Here is a 26032-nt window from a genome sequence, read left to right as displayed (position 1 = left end):
AGCATGCTCTTCCTAAGCCAGTTCCATGAGCTGAAATGTTGTCTTCCAAAGTTGGCAGTAAACTGTGGGTGTGGCCATGGGGTGGACTTGAGAGTGGCATGCAGGAGATGGCTCCTACAAGTTCATGAAAGCCGATTATTAAATGTTCAGGAAGTTTGCAAGCCAGTTGTTAAACCATTAGTAGCTTGAAATTAGCTCCAATGAGAGTATTCACACTACTGAAATTGGCAACTGCTCTAAATCAAGGCTTTTTTTCTTCCCTTCCCTTCCCTTCCTTTCTCTTCCCTTCCTCTCCCTTCCCTCTGATAACTGGGTTATCAGCATACTACTAGAGTTTGAGTTCTGGCTGGACACCCACTACCAAATTACTCAATCTTGCAGAGCCTCAGTTTCCTCATCTGTAGAATGGGCCTCCATAACAGTAGCTATTGTACAGTGCTGCTATAAGTGTTAAATGACAATGCACATAAAGTGCTAAGCTTAGCACTTGAAAACTTGTAAGCATTCAATAGGTGTCAGCTTCATTATCATCCTCCATGTATCTCATTATTTAGTTTTGCCAATCATCTGTGCTATTGACTTAAAATTGAACAACCTTGATTTTTAACATTTAGTAATATTTCAGCAATATTTGAAAAATAGCATTTTCTAAGTGATAGGTTAGAATTTTTTATTATCACGATGCATAATGATGCTCTCTTCTCATTTGCTTAAGTGCTGGATATGCTACACTAGTGACCAGTTCTCAGTGTATTTCATGGGTTCATGTGCGTTACTGTCCAGGACGAAAGAGAACCAGTGGGTTCAATAGTCTCTTTCTCCTTGTCTTTAATTTAGGATCCTCCTAATCCTAAAGAATCCCCAAGTCACTGAGACCAAACTATGCCCTGACTTCCAGAATCAAATATTATTTGAAGGAGATCAAGATGTCATACTCTAGATGCCAACGACTTCTACTCAGCACCTGCCATGGGCAGGATGCTGCAGATGGCCTGGAAATTTAAAGAAAGAAAGAAAGAAAGAAAAAGAAAAGGAAAGGAAAAAGAAAGGCTTGGAAGCCCTAATACACAGGTCTGACATGCAAAAGTCTCTGAAAACTAGAAGATATTTCATCACTCCGACTGCGACAACATCTGACCCAAACTGTCCTGAGACTATTTGAACTCTTTATCCTGCTTTATGTTAATAGCTAAATAGTCTGATGCAGAATTACTAACGTGTTTGATTATACGCTGCTGTCCCAGACCCCACTGGAGTTGTCCCATAATGCACGATACATGCACCACACTACCTTTCTAAAATCCCCCAAACTCTGCATTCTGAAACATATCTATTCCGAAGGCTTTTCCAAAAAGGAATCTTGGACCTCTGGTAGAAATCAGTGTCTGCCTTTAAGGAGTTTACAATCTAGCCATACCAGACTCATCCAGCCATGCTTCAGATAAGACGGGCATAGAGGCTTGGACCAAGTGTAGCTGGCAGGAAGCGCGGGCTGTTAATCTAATTCAGCTGTTCACCCAACAGCACAATCCAGCCTGAGCTCTCACACTTCTTAATGAAGAGTAGAAATTGTAAGCAGACACACATCCCCGAGGATCTCCTCCAATATCCTTTATTTCTTCCCTTGATTCTGGATCTTCAATTCTCCGCAGTCTGGCTTATCCACCCCTAAAACACTCCCCCGCCCTCACAGAGCATCATTCACTTGAGATCAGGAATTCTTTTAGGTGCTTAGAGAAAACAGCCTCCACTCCAACGGGAAAAGCAGAGGGCTCCCTGGTGCGGCGGCATGCTCTGCAGGCCCCAGTTCTGTCTGAACTTTAATGGTACACCCCGGCCCAGAGCATCCTGCAGGCTCTCAGCCATCCTGAAGACCTACACACATCTTCAACAGAAAGATCCTTCCTGCAGACGGACGCTGCAAAGCCCCGGGGCTTCGAGCCAAATGCAAAGTGATTCTGCAGGGTTCTGGCAGCCCTCACCCCCTTCCTCCAACCTTCTCTTACTGATGTGTCTCCAAAAATCTCCTGACTCTGTTGCGCAAGTTACAGTCTCCAGAACCAGCCCGGCAAGGACATTCCTTTCTCGAAGTCAGTAGACCTTCCAGCTCGCAGGAACATGGTCTGTTAGCTGGGGTTTTTTTTTCCTTCTCACCTGACCTAGAAAATTTGGCTTCTTCAAACTCAGTCTTTTGAAGGATGTGTTTGTTATCTCCATGGAAACACTGAGGGCTCACCCTACCATGTGTTTCCCAATAGTCTTCTCTGGACATACCCATAAATAATAAAATATGTCCATAAATAATACAATAGTGACCTTTTCTTGAACATTCACTACGTACCGGTTACGGTCCTAAGCACTTTACATACATTATTTTAATTAATCCTCAAAGAAATTCTGTTAGGTAAGCATCACTGCCCCCACCCGCCCCTTTCTTTCTTTCTTTGTTTTTGTAGGCTGGGAGGTAAATGAATAACGTAATACTTTCTATGCTGTCGTCTACCCCAGCAGGTTCAATGTCCCAGAGTTTAATTAACAGAACAGGACAGCTGCCCTGAACTGAACTCAAAGCATTGCTTTTTCATCCCCCTTTTTGCAGCTAAGGACACCAAGGCTCAGAGAGTTTAAATAATTTGTCTAAGGTCATACAGCTAAATAACATCTAAATAAATGTTAGAGCTGAGACCTGGAGGGAAGGCTTTCTGACTCCAGAGTCCATGATTTTAACCACCAAAGAAATGTGGGAAAGAGAATAAAATTCCCCTTGGACTGAGCGATCCTTAGCTTCTCTGTTCTTTTTGCCCCATCAGCCTTCCCAACTCGAGAGGCCCCACGGATAGTGTTCTCAAGGAGGTACTTGTTTCATTGAATGGAGTCTTTGCAAGTCCCTCCCTGGACACAGAACTGTCCTCTTCCACAGGTTCAGGGCCTCACCAGCAGCTTCCTGATTGTCACTGTGATGCTTCCCAAGAAGACCCAGCGTCAGTCAAGTCCACCCTGGCCTTTATCGCAGTAGAGTCATTTGCCATTGCTGATAAAGGGCTGGGCTGAGGCAAGAGACCACTGGGGCAACTGAGTGAATGGTCCTACTTCAGGCTGGGTCTTCGCAACCCAAGAAAAAGGGAAATTCTCATAGGCCTGGGTTTTGGTTTCTGCTGTGTCGTTACCTCCTTACATGACCAGGCAAGTCATTTACCCTTTCTGATCCTCAGGTGCCGCATTTGTAAAATGAAGCTGTTAAGAGTACCGATCTCAGCATGTTGTCATGAGGAAGGAATAGACTGGGAAAGGATTTGCATATAGCGAGTGCCTAGGAAATAGAAGACATTATTACCACTGTTAATAAGAGCCTATGTTTTAGTGTGTTGATTATCTACCTTTTTGGAGCGCTTGGGGTTTCACAAGGCATTTTATATGAGCGAGCAAGCATCTCTGGGCGCCTGTTGTGTAGACACTACACTAGGTGCTTAACAATCAGTTTGTATTTGCTGTTCCTTCTATTGTACTGGGTAGATGAACACTTCTGCTTTTTCTCTAGCCAAGAGAATTGTGACGCAGAGAGGCTGAACAGCTTATCAAAGCAAATCTGTGGCTTAGCCAAGAATAAAACCCTCAGTCCTGAGACATCAGTTCATTATGTTGCCCCTCTGTTGAATAGCCTCATTTCCAAGGGCCCTGTGCTCGCTCAAAACATTAAAAAATAAAAAGGACAAAACTCACATTTCTGCCAGACAGATGATATCCAGGCGTCTCTGGAAGAATGGTTAGCAATCCCAGCGTGCGGTTTTGGGTTTTAAGGTGCTTGGATACGAAGGAGGAATGTAAGCCCCATTGAGCTCGTTTCACATGTCAGAGTCTATTCTGGATCTTGAAAGCGGGCCACGGAGGCCCCAGCTGTGCCCCAAGAGCTACATTCCTGCAGAGGCATCCGGCACCACGCAGGAAACAGGCGGGGGAGCAGGGCCCAGGATTTGCAAAGGGACCCAGTGGGTGTCACAGCCAAAGGGCAGGAAGAAAATAATCCCCTGCCCCAGCGCCAGCCTTCCAGGGCCTAGTTTTTGCAGAACCTGAATTAGGACGATATAAAACTTGTTTCCTTCTGCATTATTTCTTTTTAAGGACTTTGGCTATTTTTAGAAGTTCTTTTCACTTGCCAACTCTCTTTGATCCCGCATGAAAAGTCCAAAAGGGACCATTGTTTCCTTTGCGCTGTTTGCCCTGTTTCATCATGCCCGACGGCTCTCATGGCCCTGTGAACACGTCATTGGTATTCCAAACACAGATCCACACACAACCCAGCTGTTGGCAGGAACCAGGTGGGTTTTATGGGAAGGAGATGGAGCAAGAAAACATCAACGAAGGCCCCAGGAAACGAGTGGTGTTTGATAAGGGATGAAAGAGCTTGGAAGTGAGTTGAAATCTTGTATCCAAGAAGCTAAACTGAGAGATTAATCTGGCCCTGGTATTTAGCATCTCCAGGAAGGTGCACACGGAAGTCAAGATGCCATCTCTCAGAGAAATCACAAGGATGGGTAGGTACCCATAACCATGACAGCACACTCATCTGTGAAACATGGCCTCTCACGGGAGTTATCTTTAATTTTGGCAGGTAGCTCAAGCATGGCTTGCTTTCATCCCTTCAACTCCACATGGTTTCCTCCTTGTTTACTTCTTTTTTTCTCACTGACCTTTCAAAGCCATTTATATTCTCCACTGTCCACTGCTCCTCTCTCATGTTTTAGAGATCAAAGTGCCACTATGCTGGGTGGGGTTGTTTGAAAAATGGAGAATTTCTACATCACTGGCCTTTGGAAGCTGATTGGGCAACAAGAAGTAAGGAGAAACATCAAAGTAAGTGACTTCTCCTTGCTTCTCTCGGCTGCCATCTTTTTGCACATAATTCCTTTCGACTTTCAAAGATCGTACATTCCTAGGCTCCTCCTTGGCATTGTCAGGTTCAAGAGGCTCCTCTGGAATTCCATAAATCTAGACATTTATCTGGGCCCGTGGGGTGGGGCAGACAGAAGGCAGAACATTTCCCAACGTTTTCCTGATACTGTGTTCTTGAACCCTTGATGGCGTGAATAACTTTTCTATAGATCTGTGTGTATAGAAGATAAATGAGTGTTGCTTTTCAAAACTGTCCTCCGTACGAGTAAGTCATTCAGCTGTAAAATATCATGCTCTGTAGGGAGTTTGATTGATTAGATTTGCAAAAACATGACTGTTATGAGCCTTGCTGGGTCTGATCATGTTGGGCCCACCTGTCTAGAGTTGCTCCCGTCACATCTCTGTCCTCCATCTCAGACCCGTGTGTTTCCTGCATAACACTGATGATAATGTATGATTTTATTTATGTGTTTGTTTACTTGTTACGCTCACATGATGTTGTCAGCACCTAGATCTGTGCCCAACACATAGTAATTGCTCAATAAATATTTGGGAATGAATGAATTTAAGAAATATGTTCTCAAAAAAGCTGTTGGGTTGAAAAAACTCAATTACCAAAAATAATCCCTATGGAAGAAGGGGATAAGTATTTAAGGTTAGTTTCCTTTCTCTGCAGATCCTTTTAAGTGTGGTGATAGTGTTTGCTGGGCAGTTGGAATCGCTGGTTATCCTTACAGGACTTGTAAGAAATAGTGTGAAGCCCATCACTTTTCATTCTCTCATTATTCTTTCTATCTGTCCATCCTGCCTTTCTTCCTTGATTTGTTAAATTCTAATCAAATACGTGTCAGGCATAGTAAGACAGGAGTGATACTATACCTACCTCACAGAATCGTTGTGAAGAGTCAATGAGATCATTGCATTTAACAGTTTTTGGCAAAGCACCTGACATATTAAGAGCCTGATAAATGTTAGCCATTAACATTATCATCAGAAATATTTGTGGAGCAACTATTATGTACCTTCTGTCTCAGAGTCTCCAGAACAAGGAGAAAGGATACGGTCTATACCACCAGGGGGTTGTGATAATTTATGTCATTAGTTTTCTTTCCATAATATCTATTTTCAGAGCAGAATGTCACATGTGGAGAAGGTCAGCTAGCCAGGACAAGAATGAGGAAATGAACAGAATATCAAAATTTTAAGTAAAGACAGGATCAATATTACTGACTTTTTCCTTTTGCCTCAGGCTCCTTATATGGCTTGGCACAGCACTGTTACTGATCTTGTCTTTTTTCGAGAAATTTGATATTTTGCTCATAATGGATGTTTTTTGCATGAAATTTAATTTTTTTTAATATTGCATTAAAATATTGTTTATTTTGATCTCTGAATAAATTTTGCATCCAAAGCCAGTGCCTCCCTCATTTCACCCTAATCCCAGCCCTGTTAGCTGGTTGACCTCTCTAAGCTCTCATAATCAAGCCCTCTGTCTCTAGTTAAGGGCTTTCAGATTTATATACATATTACCCACTGTCAGCACCCAGTCCAGCTGAATATGGGCTCTGTCTTAACTTCTGAAATAGCCTCCTCTTTTGTTCTTGGCCCCCTCCAGGCATTTCTATACACAGAGCCAGAGGGAGCTTTTAAAACCTACATCAAATTGGTCACTCCCTTCCTTAAAATCTTCTGTGGCTTTCCATCTCCAGAAAGTAAAATCCAAACCCTCACCACGGCCTACAAGACCTTCTATGATCCAATCTTACCCCAGCGGCCCGCCATTCCCTCCCTTTGCCCCCTGCATTCCAGCCACTCCTGTCTTCTCTTGGATCCTTGAGTCCACTGTTGTCTAATCCACATGGCTGCCTTCATACAAATTGTTTCCTTTCCAGCAGTGTCCTTCCCCAACACTTTTTTTTAAGAGATTTTATTTTTTTCCTTTTTATCCCCAAAGCCCCCCAGTACATAGTTGTATATTCTTAGTTGTGGGTCCTTCTAGTTGTGGGATGTGGGACGCCGCCTTAGCGTGGCTGGATGAGCGGTGCCATGTCCGTACCCAGGACTGGAACCGACGAAACACTGGGCTGGCTGCAGCAGAGCACCCGAACTTAACCACGTGGCCACGGGGCCCGCCCCGTTCCCCAACACTTTCTACCTTTCAGATGGCAGCTGAAGCACAGCCTCTGCAGAGGTCTTCCCTGACCTCCTGATCTAAGTTCTGTCCCCACTCGGCCTCCATTATTCTCCCTTGTAGTCTCCTGTTCTTTTTCTTTCCAACACTTCCCATCCTTTGTAATTAATTATATATACCATCCTACTTGTTTGATGTCTTCCTCCCGCACTAGACTGTAAGCTCCTGGAGGACAGGAGCCATGTTTATCCACCACCTTCCCCTCGGCCCCTGGACAATGCCTGCACAGAGGAGCTGCTCAAATATTTGTTGAGTGAACGAGGGAGGGAAGGGAATGAGTGAATAAATCAATCTTCAGCTTGCAAAATCTTGACCTAAGGACTCTGTCACACACTAAGGGACTTTCAGGTCCCATTCTGCTCTCTGTGGTCATGAACTTTGCTCTAAAGCAAGTGTTTTTCCCCTAGATTATTTTTATAGAAAAAAAGGTGAAGCAAATATAGAGATAATTATTGATTCTCACTCATCAAGTCTCGGCTCCCTATCACCAACATCCTCCTGAGAGACTGCTGCAGAATTCCTGGGAACCACAGGAAATAAGTCCACGAACCACTCGAAATGCTCTTATAAAAATAGACTGGCCTTGACCTTCTTCCTGCGGAAGGGCCTCTTTCCTCAGGGCAAAGAAAATTTTATCTGTTCTTAGGAGCCTCCCATTTCAATCATCCTCCCAGCAGGGTTTATCTGGATATGCTCAGAATCCCAGCCTGAAATCGCCCCCCACTGCCTAGGTCATCACCCGAGCAAACTGCTCATTTATTATATTCATGCTCTTGTTCTTATGTTAAAATCAGAAGATAGACAGACAGAAATCAAGGTCTGGGGGAGCTGTTGGATATTCTAGTGCACACCGGTGTCCCACTAGGGGTTAAGGCCGCTTTCCCCGGACATCACCTGTAGGTGTGCTGCCTTCATCGTTTTCATCCTTGACCCCTTACCAAATTTCTTACTTTTAAAGTTTATTTAAATCATTGGCAAGCCTTTTCACTTAAATTTAATTTCCTTATTTAAGGGAAGCCTTATCTTTCTAGCATAATTGCAAAAATGTGCCACAAATAGAAGGCAGTGACGAAGATAGAAAAAGCCAGCCATCTTGACTTCTGCCTGGGTGCTGCTTCCCACCTGCTTGGCTCTTTTGGTTACAAAGAAAGAACAGCAGTTCTTCTAGGGGAGATGAAGACGTATTTGTACCAAACCAGAGCTTCCTCCTTGAATAATCAAAATCACTGAAGGAGACTTCAAAGGGGGCTCCCTTTCTCTCTGCAGTGTTACTGAAAGATGTCTCAGTGCCACTCAGAACTTCTCCTGGATCAACAGGGGCACATGCCTCAAACTTTTGGAAGCAAAGGTTTAATATTTCAGGTTTCTTTACTGTTATATCAATTCAACAAATAAGCAGAGGATGTCAGTCCCCTTAGAAACCCTTAAATATAATGGAGTGACAGAAAAATTAGAAAATACAGATAAACAACAATAAAAAATTTCTAAAGATTGTCTATGATCCTGTCAGCCAGAGATAACTTCTGTTAACATTTCTATTCATAGAAATGTAAGCATTTTACAATGTGGATTCATGTATATGATTTATATATATATGAATATCTCAGGTTTTCCGAGACAAAAAGACAGCATTCTGCTTTGTTAATTTTCTACATTGTTTGCCTGATTTCTATTTGGTTGCTATCTACATTTATTTTTAATTTTTCTTATTTCTGCTTACTGTGAGTTTACTTTGCCCTTTTATTTTTGAAGTTTTTTTCATGCAGAATCTTGGGTCATTAATATGAGACCTTTAAAAAAATTTTTAATAGGAGCACTTAAAGGTAAAAATTTCCCTCTAATAATTGTTTTAGTTGTCTCCTAAAGTTTTTGTATGCTGTATTTTGTATATCATTTAGTTTAAACTATACTACAGTTTTTCCTTTGATTTTTTCTTTGACGGATTATTTCAAAATGTGTTTTTTAGTTGAAAATATTTGCAATTTTCCTAGATATGTTATGGTTATCAATACCTAATTTAATTATATTGTGATCAGAGAATTTATTCCATATGATTTCAGTTCTATTACATTGATTCAGACTTGGTAAAATTTATATATATTGTTTTACAATCTTCTCATTTATAATCTTCCTTTACACAATACGTTAGGATTTTTTCCTTACTAATGAACACAAATCTACATCTCCAGTTGTCATGGCTGCCTAGGATTCCATTATATGGACATCAAAATTGTGTTAACTAATCCTCCATCACTGGACACTTAGGTTGTGTACAGTTTGTCCTATTATAAACAAAGCTGCTGTCATCGTCCCTGCACACTGTCCCAGTACTTCCTCAGGGAGCATGGACAGAAATGGAATTGCTGGAGGAAAGCCATACGTTTTGTTAAGGTTTTTACGCAAAATTTTCAGAGTCTATACCTGTTATGGGCTTAAGTTCCATTTTTACTCCGTGACTTGTCGGTACTTCCTTTCTGATTTATACGTCTGCTCTTCGGGGTAGAGGAGAAATGAATTTGAAAGTTTCAGACCTGCTGACTTTTTGGTTTCAAAGTCCCCTCGTAAACCGGGAGCCTTGCTCCCTTTGCCTAAACTGGCTCTGAGGATGCACAGCACCTTGGTGGGACTTCACTGCGCACCTCTCTGGGCCTGTGCCCCAACCTAAGGGAGGCTTTCCCTGTGGTGTGGCCCAGGCCCTTGGCAGAGTGGGTGGCCTGGGATTGTCTTTTCCCTCTGACGCTGCTGGCCACTTGACCCCTTTGCCCTCATCTCTCAGCTCGGATGGGCCACTCCCACCCTCTGTTCAAAGCTCACCTCCTCCACGACTCTCGAGGCACTGATGACTGTTTAATCCGGCAATTCCCAGACCTCTTGTAAAATCATCTCTAAGTGCTTTAAGTGTGTCCCTTTTATCCACTGTGAATTTGTAAACTGCTTGCAAAGGGGACCACCTGTCTCGCTTATTGAATGTGGGGCTCTTGCGCCTGGCACGGAGGTAAATACTTGCTGAAATAAGAACCCAGTTAGTCTCCCAGAGTGAGGTGAGGCTCAGCACAGCCAAGCGGAAAATGGCAGACCATCGAGAATTCTTGCTCATTTAATATTCCAAATAGGGTCTGTCCTTGTATTTAACATAAGGGACAGCCAAGATAGTAGGTAAGAACCCACTGTGACTTGGACCTGCCGCTGTTATCCCTGCCTCCCCACTTAATAGATGTGTGACTACAGGCAAGTGCTTGGCCTCTCTGAGTCCCTTTCCTCACCTGAATAGTGAGTACCTGCTCATAGAGTTGCTGTAAAGATCAAATTCGATAGGAACACATAAAGTGAATAGCGAGGTACCCAGCATGTTATGAGCTCTCCACAAATGGCATTATTAATGTCTTTCATATTTTGGGAATTCACAAAATGACAAACCCTCCTTCCCCGGCCTGTGCTGTGGAGCCTCCTGCCCCATACTCCTCTGCATGCCTCAGGGGAACGGGCTGCAGAGGCTGCTGTCTTTCTCCAAACCATGCCCACTCCACCCTTCCATGGGGGAGGGAAATGGTTGCTCTGGTTACGAGACTTTCCTTTCCTTTCACGACTCCTGAGATCCAGGTAACGAGGCCTCTGCCAAGCTATCAGCCAGGACAGGACAAGGCTCGTCAGGTGTCCGCAGGTGGATTGTTCAGTGTTGCATAAAGCTAGGTATTTTGCACTTGTTCTTTTGATTTTTTTATGCCTTTTCCATTCATTGTAAGCAGCAGAAAGGCAGGGGCTGGCCATCTCAAGGGAAGTGTGCCCTGTAACAGTCAAGACCAGGGACTGCAGGGTCAGGGACCCCTGGGTTCCAGTCTGGGTCTGCACTTACTTGCTGAGTGACTTTGGGCAAGTCACTCCACTTCCCTGTGCCTCGGTTTTCTCATCCTTCAAATGGAGATTATAATAATACCTCGTAGGGTGGTTGGGAGGATAAATGAGATAATGCCTGTAAAACACCCAGCACACACTAAGCTGTTGATAAGTGAGTTACCGTCGTCCTCATGCTTAATTCCATCACGGTCATCACCTTCGCATTGTACCTCACACAGGTCCTTGCCTTTGAGCTCACCTCCGTTGAGTGTCAACTTAATTGAAAAAATGAATAGAATATGTGCCCCCCGCCCCGGCTCCAAGAGAAGGTGAAATCAACAGTCTTCGTTGCTCTGCACATCCTAACTATACTTTGTGGAGTTTTATATTGAACAAGGCTCTCAGTGCCTGACTTTGGGTTCCCAGGAGCAGACCTGAGTTTCTCACCTGAGCTGTACCTTCTGTTACTATACCAATGTTACATGACATTGCCCTGCCATCCTGAGCTTTCTACCTCAGGGAATCACGAGAGGGTCCCTCCGCCAGGGGCTCTGAGGCACCAGGCCTGGGTTGGGGCTGGCACCTGTGAGATCAGCAAACCTCCCCAGGGGGTCCTGATGCACACCGGAGCATGAGGCCTCCTGGTCTGGGATATCCTTTTTTTCTCCATCAAGAGAGAGGAAAGGAATTTAGCCTGGAAGGGAGGAGCCTGCTTGATTATTTTTCTCCTTTTAGCAAAGTCACTGAAATATCTCCAAATCTACTTTCCTTGTTTTCTTTAAAAGCAGTGGCCCAGGGGACACTGCCCATTTTGATATGTTTATTTTTTCTCTTACTTTCCATTACTCATATTTCCTTTACTGAATTATTGTTTGTCCCTGCTGGGGGGAAGAAAATAAAACAGAGGTCGAGACGAAATGAGTGAAGGCTCCAGGTCCCTCTCGCCCTGTTCTGCTGTGCTAGGCTGGGATGGGAGGGCTTCCTGTCTCTGCAGTGAGGGGCAGCGGCCACCAGCAGGCACACCAGTGCATCACGACTGGATGTGGTCTGCTCTAAGGCTCTGGTTTGCTCAGCATGGGCACCTGGTGGAAAGGCCAAAATTTCTCTAAACTGAGCTAGGATCAGGTTCTGAAGAATTAACTGGAGCCTAATCACAACACACAAGCCCATAATAAGATGAAATCGGGCCTCCGGGGTGAGGAAGGTCATGTGGCTCAGGATTGCAACAAGGTTCTGTTAGGTTTCTCTTTCTCTTTGCTGCTTATTTTACTTGCTAAAGTTGTTCCCAACTGTTCAAAGATCTGAGTACTCATTTGTTCACTTGACACATATTTAGTGCACACCTACCATATGTGAGACATGAGCAATATAGTGGAGAACAAGGCAGACGTGATGGGGCCCTCTTGAAGTTCACATTCCACTGGGGAAGACTTACCAAAGAGGGATTCCCAGTGAACTGAGTGTTACAGCAGTGAAGCCTACGGCACCTTGAGAGACAGATAAGAGGTGACCTGCAGAGCCTGGGAAATGCAAAGACTTCCTGGAGAAAGGGGCATTTCTATTCCTGGTGAATAGGGAGAAGAAAGTAACCAGAATAGCATGTGCAAAGGTCCTGAGTCCAGAAAGAGCATGAGTCACTTGGGGAACTGGAAATAGTCCATGATGGATGAGGAGAGAGGGCTATGGCTGGAGAAGCGGCAGGGCCAGATCATGCAGGCGTTTATCTAAAGAACCGTGGAAAACCAATGGACAACACAGGCTGGTGCGTGACATGGTCAGATTTGCATTTTTAAACTGTCACTCTGGCTGCTGAGTGGAGAAGTATTGGAGAAGAGGCAGAAGCAGGGAAAGCAGATGTAATTGCCCAAGTAAGAGGTAGCAGGACCTCAGGTAGGAGGTAGATGTAGGTATAGGCCAAATGTGGTGCCACGCTTCACAGCTTCCAGCCGGCATATCTTGGATACACTAGCCCAGGAGCCTTCTCTGAGAGAGACATTATTCAGCCAGGGCACAACCCTGGGACATGAGCTAAACTTGGATTTAAAAATCTTACCACCAAATATACCAGGAAATATAATTTCTACCTGTGATGGTGCTGCTTTGGGAATGTGGGCTTATTGATATTCAATAGAAGATCTGAAAGTGAGTCACCATGGTGTCTTAATAGATGACAAATAGTGGGGAGCCAGAGCTCCCTTGCTGCCCGACCTGCCAGGCTGGGCATTAAGGACCCTTGTCCCTGCTCTTCTCCATCCTGCCCTGACTCATTGGATGACTGTACAAATCATCTGTCCCTCAACGGCAGGGGTATGACCTCAAGAACTGAATTTCCGAGTCATGAGACCATACTGTATAAAATCTACCAGATGGTGTCATCTCTGGGAGGTTCAAGGGCAGGTCAGACAGCCTGGAGGGGAGGGAGTGGACCTGCCGGCTCTCAAGATGCCTCCCGTGGGGCTTGGTGACACTAGAGGAAATGGCCGAAGTCATCTTCAGGATAATTCATTCATTCACTCAGCAACTGGTTATTAAGAACTGCTATGTTCCCCACCCCATTCTCAGACGGTGAACAAAGCCGGCAGAGTCCTACCCCCATGGAGCTTACATTCCAGTCATTTCCTGAGGCTCAACCGGTGACCCACACTGCCTCCAAGCTCTCCTGGTCTTAGTGTTGAGTAAAGAAGGCCCAAGAGTTCCCTAGCATCGAATCCATCAGTGGTCTCTAACAAGAATGAACTTCCAGTTTGCAAAAGCGCCAAGCTCCCTATCACCTCTGGGCCTTTGAACTTGGTTTTCCCTTGGCCTGCACCTCTCCTTGTCAACATTGCCACCCCCTGCCCACCAATGCCCAGGACACTCCACCTTCTCCTTCAGACTTCACCCCAGATGTTACTCAGACAAGCCTTCCTTGACTGCCAGCCCCAGGCCCAGGCCAGTCCCCACCAGGTGCCCCTTATCCCTCTGTATTTCATGGGTGCTGTTCACTGGGCTGTTTCTCTTCTCTTGACTCTGCTCCGTTAGGGCAGAGCCCCTGTCTGTGTTGCTTAGACTTTTATCTAGAGTGTCTTGCAAGGATCTGGCATATAATATGTGCTTCATAAATATTTCTTGAAAGAAGGGAGGATGGAAGGGCGGAATGACGATCCGTGCTATGCTGTGTAGCATATTGGTTTTGCTGAAAAGACACTATACTTAGAAGCCCCTTCATGAACCAAAGCCTGAGAAACTGTACTAATTTGCCAATTGCCATACTGAACTCAAGTTTGAATATTTTTGGTTGACTAAATCAGTCTGAAATTAGTCCCATATATTTTCTAAAACCATCATTCCCTCCCCATAAAAATTAACAGCAGATCAGAGAAATGAAGAAACCTGGGAGAGATGAGGTTGAATCAGTCTATTATTATTCATTAATTTATTCAACAAATATTTATTAAATAATATGATTTATCAGGCACTGAAGGCATAGAGGCAAAGAAGAAAAAGCAAAGTCCCTGCTTTCATTTTTTACTTTTTTTCCTATAGGGGAGATATTAAGTTTTTAAAAAAGTGAACAGCTGCATAAAAAGACCTGAACTAGTGCCAATTCCTGTTTCTCCCTGTTGAAATCAGATAGGGGGTGGCTGGAAGGGGAGAGTGCACCAGCGGATGGAGAGTGGTCAGGGGTGTCTCCGAGGAAGCGACATTGAGCTGAGACCTTTGAGAACCGGGCAGGGATCCAGCAGGTGGGGTCAGAGGTCTGTCTGTTTCACCGACAGGAGGAGACCACGCGATCCTCCTGAGGAAGGAGCTGGCACGTTTCAGGGAAGACATGTCAGGATGCTAAACCTTCTTCCAGTTGTTAGGCAAGGAACACAAAGCAACCCACCAATGGGGGAGCCACAAGAGTTAATATAATCTGTTTAAGGGACAAATGCTTCTCAGGGGGCCAATGGTGCCTCCGTCCTGAACCTGTCCTGATCCTTTCCGAGCCGAAATTCGCCGTTTCCTCCTGTGGCCTCCTGCAGCATGTAGGCTGGAGCTGTTTGGCGGTTCCCGGGTTCTACCCTGCAATTATAGTTATTTGCATCCTCTGGTCAGCCTCCCCAGTGAATTTTCAACTCCTCGAGGGCAGGGGCTGGATCTTACATGCTCCCTGCCCCCAGCACACACTCCTGCCTTGCACTTAGTATAGTAGATGCTCAGGGAATATTTGTTGACATTTATTAAATTGAATAACTAAGATTTCTGACTAATACTTTGAAAACATACTTATTTTAAAAAGTTTTGAGGGGCCGGCCCGGTGGTGTAGTGATTAGGTTCGTGCACTCCACTTTGGCAGCCCAGGGTTCACAGGTTTGGATCCCTGGCCTAGCCCTACACACTGCTCATCCAGTCATGCTGTGACAGAGACCCACATACAAAACAGAGGAAGACTGCCACTGATGCTAGCTCAGGGACAATCTTTCTCAAGCAAAAAGAGAAAGATTGGCAACAGATGTTAGCTCAGGGCCAATATTCCTTACCAAAAAAAAAAAGAGCTTTGATTTGGGGCATGGGAGCGATAATTTTGGAGCATAGAATTCTTATGGGAGACCCAAGCCCAGATGGTTCCTATACTGGAGAACATTGAATGCCTTAGGGCTTTCCTGTGGGAGTGGCTGGATAAGAAAAGGAAGTTGTAGGGGGCACAAAAAGGGCCTGGGCAATGAGGCCTAACTGGTTATTTGGCTATTTGGGTCTTGATGGTAGTAAAAAGCCATTGACAACCATCTTGCACGCTCCTTCCAATGCTGTGCCCGGGTGTCTATGTTTGCTCCGAGATTCTGCTGTCTGGATGGCTAGTTGGTTGATCAGGGGTTTGGTTGGGGTTTCTTGTCTTCTTGTGTTTTCTTTATCACTTCTTACTTTGAGGGGGTTTATTTTCTATACATACAGAAGGTTTTGTCCTGAATAATCTAGATATATGCAGCTACAATATATTTCTGTTATTATTTAATTAGTATTTTTAAAGTTGAATCAGTATTCAATCTGGAATTCATATCAAATGGAAACTTGGTATCACTGCTGAAAATGGAACCAGCATCACTCGCCACAAAAGGTGATTATAAAAGGAAAAATGATAACAATAAACCATGTTATGAAATTTTAAAGATAAAAATATATAATTTGTACTGTCTTATTAAGTTCTTCATAGTGTCATCTCATTATTTCCTACAGGAGCACTTCAGCCTAAATGTTGTTATTCTCCTTTTCACAGGTGAAAAAACTAAGATTTTTCAGAAATTAGTGACTCCCAGAGTTAGGAAGTGTTTTAATCTGAATTATCATTTAGTTTTTTGTTTGCAAGTGGAATATTGGAGCTGAAAAGTAGACTAGAAGGTGGGGCTGGAGATTATTAACTTTTAAAATAGACACGTATTGTTTAACTGTTCACTTTTGTGAGTAAGGATAAAATCTAATGAAGCATGGGAAAGAAACAAGAGCAGGAGAGAGCTGTGTACCAGGAGGAGTCGGGTAGAGCATCCGCCGTTATCAGAGGAGCTGGCTGACCCTCGGCTTCCTGGGTCACCACGTGGATGTGCTTGGCAGTGACATCGCCTCAGTCCAGGACAGGAATGACCAGTAAGAAAAGAGTTACACGGAGATAGGGGAGGATAGAGAGGAACCAGGTGCTTTCTTTCCCTCTTGGCTGTAATTTATTAACTAAACTCAAGTTCATTTTCCTTGTCCCCTCGGCCTGGGTGTAAAGTCCTGATGGAGGCCTGAGGGGATAGTTCTGTGGGGCCTTTTCAGGGTCAGAACACTCACACGCAAGCCACTTTGTTGACATCAGCAAATCCAGCTGCATCGTGCAAGCACTTGACCGGCCACTGACTCCCAACAAAAAACAGATGTCGAAACACACAAAACATACAGTCCTCTTGAACTGGTAGGACTTTGTCTTGAGTTGGGAAAAGGGCGAGAGCTGGGTGTATGGGTGTGCCAAGAGTTGACAACAGCATTGACCAAATAGACCTGGCTTTGTGCTGGCCTGAGCCACGTAGGCTCCGAGAGGAGATGCTCAGAGGGCAAAGGCCAAACAGCATTCCCGCCTGAGAAAGCCAGATCGCTGTGTGTTGGGGATGGTGGGGTTTGAACTGCCTTTGACCGGGACATGGAAAGAGATGGAGTCCCCTAGGCCAGAGGAGGGGAAGTGGGCTCAGAACCAGGATTCCACTTGGAGCTCAGTCCTAGAAACTGCTCTTCTACTTTTTGTCACATAGCATTGTTGAATGTCATCCATATGGTAGATTGTGAAATAAATTGCTCCTAATAAATAAGTGGTTGCCTGATAGGGTTAGTCATTATGTTAAACATTTTTCAGGTAATGCTTACAGCTGGAACTATTAATAAGTAATGAAAAACCAAGTCGTCCTTAAAGAGCCAGGCACCTCCACTAGATCCAGTGCAGCCCAGGATGCTTCCTGTCTTCTGCCCACTCATTGAACAAACCAACTTGTGTTGCATATCAGGCTCTACTCTGGGAACTGATACCCATTTGGTAGATTTGTAAAGTTGAATACTCTGATACATTTCTCCCTTGAGGAAAAGGACGAAATCGAAGGAGTAACAATTACCTAAGATATTAAGAACTGTGATTTAAAAAGACAATACTTATTCATATGCATTGGAAAGAGAAACTACAAATCAGACACACCCCCCCCTTCAAAATGTGGCAACAGTTATCACTGGGTGGTAAAGTTACAGATGATTTTAGTTTTCTTCTTTATATTTTTCCATATTTCCCTAATTTGTTTATGAGTGATATGTATTATTTGTGGAGTCGGAGAAATTTTTATTTTTAAAAATCCATTAAAAAATACCGTATATACCCCCTGCTTCAGTTTAGGGGTCAGTCCTCAGTTATCGTTAGATGTTCCTCACTGAAGCCTCCCTCTAGGAAAATAGGGTTTTCTATCTTGGATAAAACTTGAAAATTTCTCAGTAGGGAGCAATAGCTGACCTTAAGGTTCAAAATGGTACCCATGAGAGGGGCAATAGCTAATGATTAGGCTTCCGATCTCTTATGTACTTAGCACAGAAAAAAATGTTTTCTCCTTCTAGGACGACCATTTTTCTTCATCTGACCCCCACTTCTTTGCATCTTCTATCAACAGCCTCTTAGTTATAGCAAAGTAAATCTACGTTTGCATCCCAGCTACACAATTTGCTAACCACGGGATCTTGGCCAAGTCATTTATAATCTTTGTGCCTCCATCTGTTCGTCTCTAAACTAATAGGCTTATTACGAGGATTAAATGAAAGAATGCGCATAAGCGCATGTTAGCACAGCAATAAAGTTTGGCTATTATCATTATCCCATTGGCTTGTCCCAATTATCTTTTCCAACTATTATGCAGAGAACATTTTTCTGATTTAGCGGGGCTCTGTAATCTCAAGGCATACATTGAGAACTGTGGCCTTTCGGAATGGCCACAGGACACCAAAATAAAGGAAAGGCTTAAAATGTAGTTCCTACTTACCTGCTGGCACAGAGCTGCTTTCCCCACAGAGGCCTCAAAGTCTTAGGCTGAGCAGCAAACTTCCCTCACTAGGAAACCCCTGAGAGCCTGGCCACCTGGCCCCAGTGCCTGCTCGCCTCAGTAAGTCAGCCCTCTCTTTAAGCTGTTCCTTTTGGTTTCTCTGACTCAGAATATGTTAGGTCATTCTGAGACAGCCTTCTCCTCCCCACTTTCCCCACTTCTACCTGCTGTCCTGGACATTTGTCATCTTTTTTGACTGCCCAGCATCTGAAGGCCCATCCCATAATTGAGGCAACCCCCCCCCCCCCCCACTGCTCCCCCTATGTAGGTCTTGGTCTGGCTGGAACTTCCTGCAGTGTGATTTGGGGCCAACACATCTTCCCAGTGAGCCTGTGGGCAACCCCACGTTCCCTAAATTCTCTTTCTGCTTATTATCACTCAAAGTCAATTTTGGTTGCTTACAATTAAGAAACCTAGCCAGCTCCTACTTGTCCTTCATACCTACTTTGCCATAAATCCTTCAGCTGTTAGTTCCCAGAACTCCCTGAGCTTCCCATGCCATATGGTTCATTATACTACAGGTTGTGACGTTTTATTAGAGTTGTCTGCTTACCCTCCCCTAGACTGTTAGCTCCTGAGGACAAGGACTAAAACCATCTAGATCACTGTAGTATCTCTATCCCAGAGCAGAGTGCCTGGCACACAGTAGGCCTTCAGCCAATGCCAAATGAAAGAGCAATCAATAAAACCTTCCCCCCCCGGGAGGGGACCAGAACAACTACAGCAGTTCTACTTGAAGAACCAGTTAACTCGCCAGCTTTCTGATAACCTGGCACCATGCCTAGTCTGATTCCAGGGAAAACCAGATTTCCTTTAGGCTTTGGCAAGGAACAGAATATTCCACAGCATCCTGAGTGGGAGGGTGCAATGTTGGCCGCATCTTGAAGTGGGTGAGTAATCCCCCAGGCAGCACTTAGCTTTAAACCCTGGCTTATAACGTGGTCATCTCCTGAAGCTCCCAGCTTAAAATGGAAAGTGGCATTACTCATGGTGAAGAGCAGACAATAAAAAAACATTTAGGTGGGGCCTGACACAATGGAGTGAGTATTCCCTGCTGATGGATGAGAGCATCTCTGCTCTGAGCACTCACAGCCCCAGCAGACAGCTCACTCACAGCAAGGCTTTTGAACTACACCTCCGACTTAGCTCATCACCCAGCACGTCGCTCTTCGGGGTGTTGGAAGACATTGCGTCTCTCAGCCTACAGCAGGCATGGTGGGAGGAAATGCCCCTGAATCAATATCAGAAGGTGGTATAAAGTGGTGGTTACAAACATAGGCTTTGGCACCCGACAGAGCTGGGTCTGAATCCTGGCTCTTCTAGTTACTAGTTCCATGACCACAAGCAAGGTACTTAACCTCTCTGATCTTGAAGTTCCTCAAGTATAAAATGGGTTAAGTAATAGTACCTACTATAAGGTCATGGGAAAAGTAAGTCAGACAATCTTTACAAAGCCCTTATCCCAATGCCTGGCATGTAATCAGCACTCAGTAGATGGTAGCTGCCGGTACTGAGAATATTCTTTTACCGTCTTCCTGCAATAGCCTCCATTACGTCTCCATCCCTTAGGTTTTTATTTCTCTGTGAATCTCACTCAGCCTCCACACCCTTACTTCTTCCAGGAGTCATCCTTTACCTCTAACACCCTTCTGAGCCCAGGCCACACCCCAGCCTCCCTCCATGGTCACTACTCTCCACTTCTATCTCGTCTTTCTCTCACTTTCTAAGAGTCTGTCAGATTGTGTACCAAGACCCCGCTACCTGATATCTGAACTGTCCTTGTCTCCCCAACTTCAGAATCCATGACCAAGCACGTGGTGAAGCAAAATGCACTAGAATAAACCAATCTGATTTTAATGAAGGGCAATGGATAAATTGGGCATAAGGTCACAAAATGGCCAGGGCTTAACGCCAGCCTCCACTGCCCCGGGATAATGGAAACACACCTACAGAAAGAAAGTGGACCAAAGTGCCGTCTCATCAGGGTTGGGCATGGAAGACCAGTGGCAGCGATTCGAATGTAATATTTTTCTTAGAAAAAAACATACCACCAGCTTGTCTAATAATAGGCTTAATTAGTGAGTTCATAAATTAGATTCAGATTTTTTTTAAGGGATATACTTTTGGCCTAAAGCAGGTTACATGCGCTACTATTTAGAGATAAACAAGGATGTACATGAGTCGAGATTCTTCCCATGGCACTGGGTGGTTCTATACCAATGACCCAGAGACTCAGCAATCATCAGTTCCTTAAGGTTAAGAAAACCTCCTACCTTTGGTCACTGATGACTAGATCAACCTCAGGCTCTCATTTCGGGACATGTCCTAATCATTCATTTATTCAATGCATTTAATGAATACCCTTTTATGTGCTGGGCACATTTCTGGATATCATGGAAGATATGGTGAGAGAATGGGATGCAAGCCCTGCCCTCCAGGAGCTTACAGCCCAGCAGGGGAGGTAATTACACAAGTAACTCATGTGGCGGAGGAATGGGACAACTGTCACAAACAGGGCATCAAGTTTTAATAGGAGTTCCAAGGAGGTACAAATCACTAAGACAGAGATATCAGAGAAGATTTGTATACATGATTAGGGTCTCAAAAGGCCAAGATTAGCAGGTACATTGGACAGAGGACAGAGCATGGGCAAAGAACAGAGTTGGGAAAATGCCGGGTGAGAAGAGGAAACGGTACACTTTGAATCAAGGATGGTTCCTGTATAATGAGTTCACGGGGGAGAGGGTAAGGCTAGAAAGATCATTTAGAGCCAGATCTTGTCCCACTTCCTTCTCAACATCTCCTCTTAGATATCCAATAATTGTCTTAAATTTAAGACAGCCCAGACAGCACTGTTGATTCCCCTCATCCAATCCCTGAGCTTCTCTTTCTCAAATATTTCAAATCTTGGTAAATATCCCCAGTGCCTCAGCCCTAACACAGAGAAGTCATTCTTTCTCTCTCTCTCCCTCAATATCTCCATTCACTCATCAGCAGGTTCCATTAGTTTTATCTCTAAAACATATCCTCAATCTGGCCTTTTCTATCTTCTCCATTACCACCACTAGGTTCCAGGCCACCATCACTTCTTACCTGCCTCCTTGTTTCAATTTTTGCTCTCCTACAGCAGCTTACTTAAGTCAGATCATATCTCCTTGCTTGCTTAAAACCTTCTAGTGTCTTCTCATTTCTCTATCGACAGGAAGACTGTCCTACAGGCTCATGATCAGGATCCAGCCTCTCTCTCCCCAGCCTCATCTCTTGCTTCTCCTCCCTTGCTCATCCCTCTCCACGACACTACTGGCTTTCCTTCCCTTCCTTGACCTCACCAAGCATGAACCTGGCACAGCATCTTTGCATCTGCTTTCCCCTCTGCCTGAAACACTGTTCCCTCAGCTTGAAATGCTCCTCTGTCTTTAGACCTTTGCCTGTCCACCTCCTCATGGCTTATATCTTAGCTCAGATGTTACCTCTGCAGAAGGGTCTTCCCCGATCATTCTGACTAAAGTAGCCCCTTCTCAGTTCTTCTCTTTCTCAGAACTCCAGTTTTTCCTTTATGGCACTTATCTGAAATGCTCTCCAATATTTATGCTTCTTTTTCTGTTTTGTCACCACCACTTCCACTAACATGCAAGATCCATAAGGGCTTTGTCTTATTTACCACCATCTCTTCAGTCCTTAGCCCAATCCTAGCCCAAACAGGCACTCAGCAGTTATTTATGGAATGCAGATGCCTGGGCCACATACCCAGAAATTCTGATTCATTTGTCTGGGTTGGGGGCAGGCAAAAGAGGAGTTAATTAATTTGAATTTTATTTTTTTTACCATAAGCACATTTTTCAGCCATGTTATACCTGGTGCAATCCCCAGGTGATCCTAGTTTTAGACAGAGTTGAGAACCCCTGACCCAGAGAATGGAAATCTCTCTAGCATCTTGCTACCCAAAGTGAGGTCCTTGGACCAGCAGCATATGCATCACCCACGTGCTTGTTGGAATTGCAGCATCTCAGGCCCCACCACAGACTTAGAGAACCAGAATCTGCAGTTTAACAAGATGCCCCAGGTGACTCGTATGCATACTAAATTTGAGAAGCACTGACTAGCAGAAATACAGAATTTCTGAGGAGTAAATGCTTTGAATTTGGCAGGTCGAGTTTGCTCTATCCGCAGGATCTCAAGAGGCATGTCCCTCAGACAGTTGGAAATGTGGTTCTGAAGCCACAGAAATAGAGCTCAAGAGAAAGTAAGTAAATGCTCATGAAAGGTTGGAGTCCAGGGGCTTGGAGAGCGAGCTCATCAGTGGAGAGAAGAGAAGACAGAATTAGTGGACTGTGGGGGAGCCCCAGTATGGGAGAGAGAAGGGGAGCTGAGAGGAAGCAGTGAGAAAAGATAGAGACTGATAAGCGATACTTACAGAAGTCAAAGCAGGAGAGGAGGTCAGGAAAGGACCAACCCAATGTATCAGATTTGCGAAAAAGTCAAGGGACATAAAGACCAAGAAATGCCCGTGGAGTTGTGCCCCCAGGGATGGGTGGAGCGGGGAGGAAAGGCCTGAGTTAATAATGAGGCATTGGAGGCAGCCTGTCCACACCACCCCCCCAGGAAGAACTGTGGTCGCAGCAAAAGAAAAACCATGTCTTGATGGAGTAAGAATGGAGAGAAGCTTTTCTCAAATGAGAGACCTGAGAATGTTTGTCAACAAGAAGAAACCTGCAGAGAAAGGGACTGAATAGATTGAAGATCAAAGGAGAATTGAATCACTGAGACCTGGTCTTGGAGGCGGTAGGAGAGAATGAGATGAAGAACGCAGACTCGATTATATATGTCTGTTAATGCATAGCCTGACCTGGAAGGTACAGAGAAAAAGATCAGGCTTGCCTTCGGGGAAGGAAGCTGGGTGACGAGGGGAGGCAGGGGCCCCCTTCTTTTTTATTTTTCATAACGTTTCTCTCTCCTCCTCCGAGGCAACCACTGCGATGAACTGTGTGTGTGTGTCTAACGAACATCTTCAGTGCACTCGGTACGTACGGTTCTGCAATTTGCTTTTCTTCACTCAACATTATATCTGAGATCAGTCCATCCCAATACATTATCTGTAACATTTGCCATATAACTACAAATATTATATGTTATACAACAAGCTATATATAAGTAACTTCTATAAGGAAGTTCTAATCTGACCAAGAGCCTGCATTCCATTTGCAAATATTCCCTAGGGACGGACATTTATTTTCTTTTCAGTCTTTCACTATCATCCAGATGGCTCCTGTGAACACTCTTGCACATGGAGAGATGTGTTTTTACTGTATGCTCTTTTGAACTTTCTGAATTTTTCATATTATGCATTTTTAACAGGTGTTTTAAATAAGAAAAATTAGGTTTTTTTCTTTAAAAACCCTCAGATTAGTGTTTCTCAAAGTGTGACCCAAGGAACACCAAAATCAGAACTACTTGGGAGATTTGTTATAAAATGCAGATTCCTGGGCCCCACCTGAGACCTGCTGCATCTGCATTGTCATACACCCTGGGTAATTCTTAGGTCTCCTCCAGTTTGGGAAGCACCAGAAAAACAGGTGGTTCCTCGGAGAAGGGAAAGGGTGTGGGGGTGAGGGCAGACAGATGCTGGAGGAAGGGGTGTGCAGGGGGAGGGTTGGAGAGTAATGATTGATAGCGCCCCTGTGCCAGGCACCGTGCAAAGGTATGCCATTTAGACTAGAAAGGAGAGGGAATCTGTGGGGATTTATCAAGACAATATATGAAAAGTGTTCAAAAGGCCAGGATGGGGGAATGTGGTGTTTAAAAAGTCTGTGTAGTCCACTACTTACTTAGTGGCTGTGTGCCTTTGGGATGTCACGTAACCTCTCTGAGCTCTAGTTTCCTCGTCTGCAAAATGATGATAGGAATACTACCCACCTCAGAGGAATTTGGTGAAGATCAAATGACTTAAGGTGCATAACCTGCTTAACCCAGAACTCAAAACTTCTTACGTGGCCAGGAGATGCAGACAACGGTGCTGATAATAATGCTTGTAAGTGTTATTGTTCAACCTCCTTTATATCTCACACATACGCGTTTTATAATTTGGTTCCTAGCCTCATTATCTGAAATGCTAACAGAGGTTTATAGTAACTGGATATTGCTTTAATATCACATTATTGATAGACATCTTAAATATGTAGCCCTCGGTCATTCTATTCTCATGGGAAAATATGATCAGCACATATAATCAACTACAAATACAGGTTCTAGAGGTGTATTAAAGTGGAAAATGGGGATTTCCTGTGTTGTTGGCAGTGGGGTCTGAGTCAGAACAGTAGTTATGAACTATAAGTATAAATATATAGCTTACCACACATATGCTCATTCCCAGCATGCACACAGCCCGAATTATCCCCACTGAGGAGCTGAGTGTGTTAAGGGGAGAGGTGGTGGTAATGCAGCAGTGTCCACACCTCCTTCCCATGAACGCCTTGGGGGCAGGGCCAATGGCTCCGCGAGGCAAGGGGCCAGAGGTCAAAGGGAAGCTGCCACGAGGAGTGGGGATCAGCCTGTGGACGGAGGAACACGTAAAGGTAACCCAGAGGCACCCAGGGTCTTTCCTCCCTGAATCTCAGCCCACTTCCTTTCTGTGACTTGCCTCAGCCCACAGGAGCCTGAATCTACCTCCGCATCTGAGGGGAGTGGGCAAGACCCCTGGCTCTGAGTTCACACACAACGAGATCTGAGGCCCAGCTCCGCCTCTTAGGAGCTGTGTCACTTGACCTTTTTTAAAATTAATAGGCTTTATTGTTTTAGAGCAGTTTTAAGTTCATGGTAAAATTAAGAGGAAGGTACCGAGATTTCCCACATATGCCCTGCCCCCACACCTGCACAGCCTCCCCCATTATCAGCATCCCCACCTGAATGATACGTTTGTTACAACTGATGAACCTACAGTGACACGTCATCATCACCCTAAGTCTGTGCTTTACCTTACAGCGCACTCCGTTGTACGTGCTATGGGTCTGGGCAAATGTCCAATGACATGTGTCCACCACTGTAGTATCAGTCACAATCGTTTCCCTGCCCTGAAAATCCTCCGTGCTCCACCTAGTCATTCCTCCCTCCTCCACCACTAACCCCCAGCAACCACTGATCTTTCTACAGTCTCCATAGTTTTTCCCTTTCCAGAATGTCATAGAGCTGGAATCATACAGTATGTAGCCTCTTCAGACTGGCTTCTTTCACTAAGTAATATGCATTTAAGGTTCCTCCATGTCTTTCCCTGGCTTGATAGCGCATTTCTTTCTAGCACTGAATCTATTCCATCATGTGAACATGGAACCTTTTTTCAGCCTCAGTCTCCTGGGCTGTAATAGAGGGAAAATGGGGAGCATCGACTTGGGGGGGATTCGTAATAATGATAAGTGCTGGGTACCAGGCACTCCGTTAAATGCCTCTTTGTGCACTTCCTCATCTAGTCCTTGCTGAACCCTGAGACCCAGGCATTGTGAACACCCCATCTTACAGGTGAAGAAACTGCAGCCGAGGGGCATTAAGTAATTACTCCAGG

General features: G+C 44.6%; 1 protein-coding gene and 1 non-coding gene across 19 annotated transcripts in view; both read right to left on the bottom strand.

The window, feature by feature from the left end:
• FGF1 (fibroblast growth factor 1) overlaps nucleotides 1-26032 on the bottom strand; it is a 96023-nt gene that overhangs the window by 27690 nt on the left and 42301 nt on the right. For 2 of the 18 annotated variants that reach the window (XM_070517268.1, XM_070517274.1), the window contains exon 1: nucleotides 3721-3859. The exons of 15 other annotated variants lie outside the window; for them this stretch is intronic. The gene's annotated coding sequence lies outside the window, so the exon portion shown is untranslated. Of the gene's footprint in view, nucleotides 1-3720; nucleotides 4054-26032 lie in introns of those variants that run through there. One more of the 18 variants, XM_014850271.3, reaches the window with a different exon arrangement.
• On the bottom strand, nucleotides 2449-2576 carry LOC123275904 (small nucleolar RNA SNORA36 family). The gene has a single exon (XR_006512076.2). It is a non-coding gene; the product is annotated as a small nucleolar RNA SNORA36 family (small nucleolar RNA).

Source organism: Equus asinus, chromosome 9 (assembly GCF_041296235.1).
Source record: "Equus asinus isolate D_3611 breed Donkey chromosome 9, EquAss-T2T_v2, whole genome shotgun sequence".
Taxonomy (NCBI): Eukaryota; Metazoa; Chordata; class Mammalia; order Perissodactyla; family Equidae; genus Equus; species Equus asinus.
This window is presented reverse-complemented; position numbering and strand designations above follow the sequence as displayed.